Source organism: Schistocerca gregaria, unplaced genomic scaffold (genome assembly GCF_023897955.1).
Source record: "Schistocerca gregaria isolate iqSchGreg1 unplaced genomic scaffold, iqSchGreg1.2 ptg000177l, whole genome shotgun sequence".
Classification (NCBI taxonomy): Eukaryota; Metazoa; Arthropoda; class Insecta; order Orthoptera; family Acrididae; genus Schistocerca; species Schistocerca gregaria.
This window is the reverse complement of record NW_026061727.1, coordinates 987,427-995,777: the sequence shown is the minus strand read 5'-3', so window position 1 is coordinate 995,777 and position 8,351 is coordinate 987,427. Positions and strand designations below refer to the sequence as shown.

Sequence of the window (8,351 nt, the reverse complement as noted above, 5' to 3'; positions counted from 1 at the left end):
GATAAATCTTGTCATCTTAACTTCGGCATGACTTTTAGCGAACTTATTAATCAAAGTTTAAGGGCTGGCACTGGGCAAGTAACTGACGGAGGCTCATTTGTTTCAGTTCAGTTGTAATGCTCACCTGTTCTCCAGGTAAGGTTGTGTAGTATATGTCTCAGAAAACTCTCTACCCTTGATGTGTGTTGTGTTAGAGATAATTGGCAGCGATCGACGCTAGCATACTGGGAACAGAGCACCACGGCGGCAGAGAGATGTTTAAGGCCATGTCCTCTCCTTTACATCTTCGGTTATGTTGTCACTTTCGCGTGATTCCATCGTTCCGGTGGAGAACTATAGCATCCAAAGTTCAATTGCATTGTCAAGTTGAGTATATTTCTATGTCACTCCCTGTCTCGTGGATCTCTCGTATTGATTTGAATCCTTGGTCTGCTCGCGTCTATCGCCAATTCACACGAAATATTGAAGCAACCTTATTTTAAGGGAATTGTCATATGGTCATGTTCTAGTTGTAATCATTCTAAGAATATTGTTGATTAATCAATTGAGTAAGTAAATTTGAAGGTCGGTTTGGTCAAAATTAAAGTACCTCCTTAATTGCTTTAATCATTTGTATATAGTTTTGTTATGGAAAGTTGGGTAGCCAAACGTTAAAAATTCTGTTTCTTAGGCTTAATCTGTTTCTCTGCTGATTGGAAGTAATGAGAGTTCTGCTGCGCATTCTATGCACATTTGTACTATTTAAGTAAAGCCTTACCTAAGTATATTTACCTAGTCATATCCAAATTTGAAGTTTAACGGGTCTTGTTCCACGTAAAGAAATTTATTTATTATTTGTCCATCTGATCTGGCCTTATAAGGCAATCTCTTGTATTTTTGTGATTGTGATTTTATAATGCTTTTGATTGTAATAAAATGTGTAGCAACTACAACGGATTACTATTGTGATTTTGGTGTGTCACTACCACAATCCCATTACATAGAGGATGAAATGTTTCATGAAATATTTAATTATGAAAGCATTTTTAAAGCTAAATATATTTAAACCTGAATTTGGCTTCTCGGTTAAAGTAAAAATAAAAAAAAATTACATGTCTCACTGTTTTTGATACATTCAATTCATAAGGAGGGGGAATATAGGATGAAATGTTTTATGAAAATAATTCAGTGTGAAAGAATTTTTAAAGATAAATCTATGGAAATTCTATTATTGAAATATACGTGTTTCACTGTTTTTGGAACTACAACCTCCAAGGAGATGCGATAGGGGCACATGTATCCACTCACTCATCGCCTTCCAGCCCAACCTGCAAAGTATACAGACGTGAAATTTGATGAAGGTGTAAATATTACGCTGAAAGCACCATTTAAGAAGAGATTTTTCGAAATTCCACTCCTAAGGGGGTGAAATATGGGTTGAAAAGTTTGTTTTTAAAAAAAATATGTCCCTATGTCACTGTTGAAGCTACGACTACAAAACTACGAAAATTGACATTTGGTTTCTCAGCCAGAAACAAAAAAAAAGGTTTTTATCATTTTCCGAAATTCTTTCATTGGGGGGGGGGGGGGATAGAATAAATAGTGAAGGTTTTTTGAAAATAAATCATTATTAAAGAACTACTAAAGCATTGTTAAAGTTACATCTATGAAAATAGGTAATAGACTTCTCAGTTGGATGTAAAAAGAATGTGTTTCGTTGCTTTTGGAAATTTAACTCATTAATAGAGTGAAATAGGGGATGAAAAGTTTTATGAAATATTTCACTATGAAAGCATTTTTAGAATTAAATGGATGAAGATTTGAATTTGGCTCCTTGGTTCTAAATAGAAGAATACATGTTTAATTGTTTCTGAAAATCTAACTCCTAAAGGGTGTGAGATGTTTCTCAAAATGGTTCATTATGAAAGCATTACTAAATATATCTGACAATTCGTATTCGGCTCCTCTGTTAGAATTTTTAAAAACTATGTGTTTCAGTGGTTTTGGAACTTCGATAGTAAGGGGATGAAAATTTTAATGAAATATTTATTGCGTTATATTAAAATATGTTAAATCTGCATCTATGAAAACCGGTATTTCACTTCTCAGTTATATAAAAGAAATATGTGTTGCGGAATGAAAGATTCTATGGAGATATCACCACAAGAATACAAACGGCTTGATTAACGAAAACCTTCGACTCCAGCTGTCGGCATTGTTTTTTGGTCATTCAGTAAAAGACCATGCTTCAATGGCGTTAAGTTTAGAAAGTGTTGCAGTTTATAAAAGACATAAAAAACGATTAAAGAAAAAAATCTTTGAAGACCATAAACGGTCTACGCAAGTAAAGAAGCGGATGATAAGTTAGCTCTTTATGCAAATGAGTTGGTCACTTTAAGTTAAGAGACATGTCATGCACCAGGAACCAAATATTATAGTTGCTACGATTGGCTAACGGAAAAGTTTTGCAGAATCACGGGAAATCACTTCTGCAAGTGGCTGAGAATCTCGTAATGGATAAAAATTCTGTTCTGAGAATTCCAAGGTGGGAGATGCAAATTCCTCGATTAGGAATTGTTAATCCACATGTGAAACCTGAGTACATAATCCCTGTGACATTTTATCAACGGTGTTCCATAGGGACAGGTTCTCATCCAAAAAGTTCGAAAATTCAATTTCTTTGTAGTTGCATTTTTTTTTAAGGTGTACTTGTCCAGACTCTTGGAACGGAAAGGTTTTTTTTTTAATCCGTGCTTAAAAAAATTTCTACAGCCCATTGTTTGAAGCAGTGTCACGACTGCCATGAGCCGCGCGGGGTATCCGCCATGTCTCAAACGCCTTGTCACGGTTCGCGCGGCTCCCCCCGTTGGAGGTTCGAGTCCTCCCTTGGGCATCGTTGTGTGTGTTTGTTGTCCTTAGCATAAGTTAATGTAAGTAGTGTGTAAGCACAGGGACTGATGGTTCAAATGGCTCTGAACACTATGGGACTTAACAATTGAGGTCATCAGTCCTCTAGAACTTAGAACGACTTAAACCTAACTAACCTAAGGACATCACACACATCCATACTCGAGGCAGGATTTGAACCTGCGACCGTAGAGGTCGCACGGCTCCCGACTGAAGCGCCTAGAACCGCTCGGCCACATAGGCCGGTCTATCATGTATTCTAGAGAAGCTGCCCGGTCGTCAGTGGCGCCTGTTCTTTCGAGAACAGTTACTATCTTCATATATATGGTTAAACGTTACCCAGCCATTGACCTTCGTCTGTGCGAATGCGCACAGATTGCCCGAAATCTTACGGGAATCGTCACCTTAGTGTGGGCCAGTATTGAGTGGATGGGCAAACACCTATTACGTACATTACGTTTGTGGATTGTGGCCGGTTGGAAATGTGAGTCTCACGGGAAGCGTGTAAGGGATAAATACCTGCAGTCGCGGTATTCATCTGTGTCCTCGGTGGCTCAGATGGATAGAGCGTCTGCCATGTAAGCAGGAGATCCCGGGTTCGAGTCCCGGTCGGGGCACACATTTTCAGCTGTCCCCATCGAAGTATATCAACAACACCTGTCGGCAGCTGAGGGTTTCAATTAACTATCAATTGTGAAGGGGATTCGAAGAACCCTTTGCCAGGCACTTACATGTGATTTGCAGAGTATCCATATAGATGTAGATCAAAGCTCGTCCCGTGACGCACGTGCACAAAATGATTCATACTGCAAACATACTCGCCGATAACACTGACGAATAACGAGTGCTGCATATCCAGGTTAGACAGATCGGCTTTTCCTGCCAAGAAGAACAGGGAGTTGCTATCTAGGAACAATTCCAGCCCGAGGAAGGGTTGAAAAGTGCTCCTTGGATTGCACACTAAACGTAAATAACGAAAATGCATTTTTGGTAAAAATTGGACAAAGCATAATCCTGTGCTCTCCGTATTGCATTAGCCGTTTTGAATATTGAAAATCTTACTGCAGATTCGTGTTCAGCGACATTAAAAATATACATGTAACCCTCAGTTCATGCAAATCGAAGTAATAATATAACTAAAAGGTTTCCCTAGACGTTGAACTTTTTTTTTTTTTTTTTTTTTTTTTTTTGGAGAAACAATTTTCTCAGAACGGCATGCAGCATTAACTAAAAATGGTTCAATCTCTTAACTTCTACCTCTGACCCAGAAAAGTAAACACTTTTCTTAGGAGCTTATACCTATAATATATGACACTGATTAATATTAAGTAATTTTTGTGAAGGCATAAGGAGTGAAATAAACCACCCAAAAAATCTAACTCAGAGTTCGAATTAGTACCGTATCGTTAAATTTACGGTTGTTTCATTGCGGTTAGGTATGCGCTCCCATAAATTTTATGTAATATCGACTGATGTTTTCCATTTTCAATTTCAGAGAAGTAATTTAGTATCAACTGATGTCATCCATTTTTGATTTCAGGTAACATCTGAGAGGCCACACTGCACGCAGTCCGCGTGATCAAATCATAATTGCGGGCGCCATTGTTTTTACTGAAAATCTAAAATAAAGCTCATAGTATGATCACTCGTAACTCCCAAACAGATCCTTCAAGTGTATTTTCACTGTCTCAAAAAAAATATATAACATTTTTTGCTCATTTGAATGAGAACCTGGCCGTAACGCCGGAATATAGTCACGAGATTTTTTTCGGAGACGCTGTACGTTCGCGAGAAGAATTTCGTTCTGCGCGTGTCGATGGACATTCTACAGATATTACTGTTTGTGTGTGTGTGTGTACTACTCAGTCGTGCCATTCGAGTGTACATCTTTGCATAGTTTTCCTTTGACGGTGTAAACAGTGTTCGGCTCAGTTGCTAACTGGCCAGTTGAGTGGTTCCGAAGTTGTCGGATGTGCGGTGCGTTCTGTCTGCTAGGATAACAACAGACTGGCATGGTGCGATGGCAGAAGCAGACACTGAAGGAGCTAGCTGCTGGGACGCCAGCGAACAATTTATGCCAAGTAAGACGAAGAGAACTATTCTAAAATTACGAGCCGCCTCAATAGTGTTTATCATTAGTAAATCTTGTAGTTGAGACTGCCACCAATCTACAATAACTGACATTTTTGCCTAGAGAGAGATTAGCGAGAAATACAGGATATCCCCCACACATTGAAATTTTGGTTGTGATGACAGGCCTATGGGCAGTGTAGCCCGAGATCTAAGTTAGGTTGGAAGGGGGTAATTTGATTGAGAGATGTTTACGCCAACGATTATTAATGCCGAGTAAACGTTGTGTAAGCAGATTTCCCTGTAGCGTAGCCTAGTGTTTCCGTCCGCGCCATGTTTAACACACTTTCTCTGGCTATGTACAAAAGTCGCACAACAGCGACGAAAACTACGTTTCTGGTGGGGGGACGGGAGAGTTCCCTATGTAACTTTCACTACAAATTTTAGTAACCGCCGAAACTAGCCGAATTAGAAGCGTAATTTTAACTATATTTCCGTTTGTGGGAAAATAGTGATTCTCCTCTTTCGGCAGCAACTGTAATATGTAGGCGACTTATTAGTTTCTTTTTTTTTTTTTTTTTTTTTTTAAACTCTGAATCATGATCTCAGTAGACGCAGTGCTTTTTACGTTGCTTGATCCGTGGTCGATAGTAAACAATGCAATGTATTGGTAAACTCTTTGAAGTGTGACGCGTGTTGCATAGACGGCGTCTGCAATGTTCGTAAGGCCAAGCTTGTATATATTCTGTGTCTGTTTAATTAAGGCGAGGAGGATAATGTTCAAGGAGCACTGCATTAGCAGTCTATGGAGAAATTGAGAATTTGGATCTGACGAACGGCATGCTCGGGCAGTTCGTGCTATTATGTTGACCACTGTGTAATTCGGACACAGTGATCATTGCCTCTCCCTAGTAACCAGGAGACTCGGGTGGTAATCCTGGTCTGGCACAAATTTTCAACAGTGCCTATTGTCAGATAATTTTATTAGTGGTCCGGTCTTAAATTGTGTTTTGTTCACGAAACGTCGTTTAGCTTTTTCATGGATAACAGCTTTGGAAAGCGTACAGTCTGTACAGGTTACATTGATAATCACACGTCGTTAGTCCAAGGCAACTACAGCTACATAGTTTTACCAAGAACTTCTTCGTAGGTAGTTTCCCTGTAGTGGTATTTTGTTTTAGTATTTATAGACTGTAGGCTTGGATGAAATATGAAACACATATCCGAAGTTTCTGTTGATGCTGTAGATCCTGTTTTTATCCGTGCTAGGGGCACTAACACTTCATCAAATACTGGAGGACACAATTTGCCTCGAGATTTAGCAATTTTTCGTAATATAGGCCTAGCTTCGATATATTTTTCTCTAATTGTTGTTTGGATTTAATCTTAAAACACACTAACTTTTCCACCAGTTATTCTATATGTGGTTTCATCCCTTTCGTAGCATAGAGTTCCTAAACGGTCGATAATATTAATAATTTCCTTTCTCACTTTGATTTTCTGTAGAATCTCCTGTTTGTGGTTATTGCTAACCTGTTTCACATTCTCACTTTTATTATTTTTATTTTTCTTGTTTTGTGACTGGAAGCCAAATTTTCTTTGAATTCAGTCTTTAATTCTGAAACAGTTTCAGTTAAAGGTCAAGTGAAGATGGCGATCTATTTGAGGAGAATGGTTAGGAGATCTTTTATATTAGACGTACACAGGTCATTGAGATCCTTATCTATATAAAATTACTTCGAGTTTGATGTAGCCCATTCTCTTGTCATGATGTCGGCTGTATCGTAGCGTATTGTCTCGATTAGGTTGGATATTTTGATTAAGAGTTGCAGAAGTCCACGAAAGTGATTAAGAAGTCAAGACTATACTAACAGAACGATGTGTAGCGTAGACCAAAACGCTCTTTCTGTCCTTTTAAAATCTCTTTTAATTAAAAATAACTAAAGCTGCAAGATACAATCACAAAAACTGTTTTATGTAATACAGAAATCCCAGACTATTGTTGTGTACGTACACTAATTTTTTGTCACCGAATATATATTTTTTACTCATTTGCTGGATTCCAGTTTCCCGCTTTTTGCGGCGAAAACCCTTTCCCTGCGAAGGGCCCAATAGCATGTCGGTTATATTCGCGACTTTATCGACGATCAGTAATTTCATATAGTCTATCCACCGGCGTCATTGTTAACATCGAATATAGATTTAAGTATTAGGAAGGCCAATATGAACCTAACGCATGGGTAGGTCTAATGATGAATAAAAAAAAAATTCGAATGCCGGTTAGCTACTACAAGCAGCACAGTGAACGCGTTATTGTGGCCAAGATAGACATGAAGTCCACACCTACCATAATCTTAAAAGTAGTCCGCAGATGAGGAAGAAATTGATGAAATGTGTGATGAGATAAAAGAAATTATTCAGATAGTGAAGGGAGATGAAAATAGAATAGGCACAAGTGATTGGAATTTGATAGTAGAGAAATGAAGAAAAGGAAACGTAGTAGGTGAATATGGAATGGTGGTAAGAAATGAAAGAGGAAGCCGCCTGGTAGGTTTTTGCCCAGAGCATAACTTAATCATCGCTAACACTTGGTTCAAGAATCGTGAAAGAACGTTGTATACGTGGAAGAGACCTGGAGATACTGCAAGATTTTAGATAGATTATATAAAGGTAAGAAACCAGGTATTAAATTGTAAGACTTTTCCAGGGGCAAATGTGTACTCTGACCACAATCTATAGGTTATGAACTGTAGATTAAAACTGAAGAAACTACAAAAATGTGGGAAATTAAGGAGATGGGACCTGGATAAACTGAAAGAACCAGAGGTTGTACAGAGTTTCAGGGAGAGCATAAGGGAACAATTGATAGGAATGGGGGAATGAAATACAGTAGAAGAAGAATGGGTAGCCTTGAGGGATGAAGTAGTGAAGGCAGCAGAGGATCAAGTAGGCAAAAAGCCGAGGGCTAGTAGGAATCCTTGGGTAACAGAAGAAATATTGAATTCAATTGATGAAAGGAGAAAATATAAAAATGCAGTAAATGACGCAGGCGAAAAGGAATACAAACGTCTCAAAAATTAGATCGACATGAAGTGCAAAATGGCTAAGCAGGGATGGCTAGAGGACAAATGTGAGGATGTAGAGGCGAAAATCACCATGGGTAAGATAGACACCGCCTACAGGAAAATTAAAGTGACAGCATAGATCGAGGTGGTGGGATCACTCATGGGAAAATTCCTGCAGTAGTTGATGTTAGAGCTGCACCAGTCAGCTGATAGGTGTTCCTGCTTAAGGGAAGTCTCTCTAACAAAAGATCCACTTTTGACAAAGCTTAAGTATCCAAGTAATGAGAGAATTAGTATATTTCATCAAAATATACAAGATTTTAGAGATAA

General features: G+C 38.5%; 1 non-coding gene across 1 annotated transcript; it reads left to right on the top strand.

Annotated features, from left to right (window-relative positions):
• The first annotated feature begins 3,429 nt into the window (after positions 1-3,429).
• Trnat-ugu (transfer RNA threonine (anticodon UGU)) lies at positions 3,430-3,503 on the top strand. The gene has a single exon. It is a non-coding gene; the product is annotated as a tRNA-Thr (tRNA).
• The last annotated feature ends 4,848 nt before the right edge of the window (positions 3,504-8,351 follow it).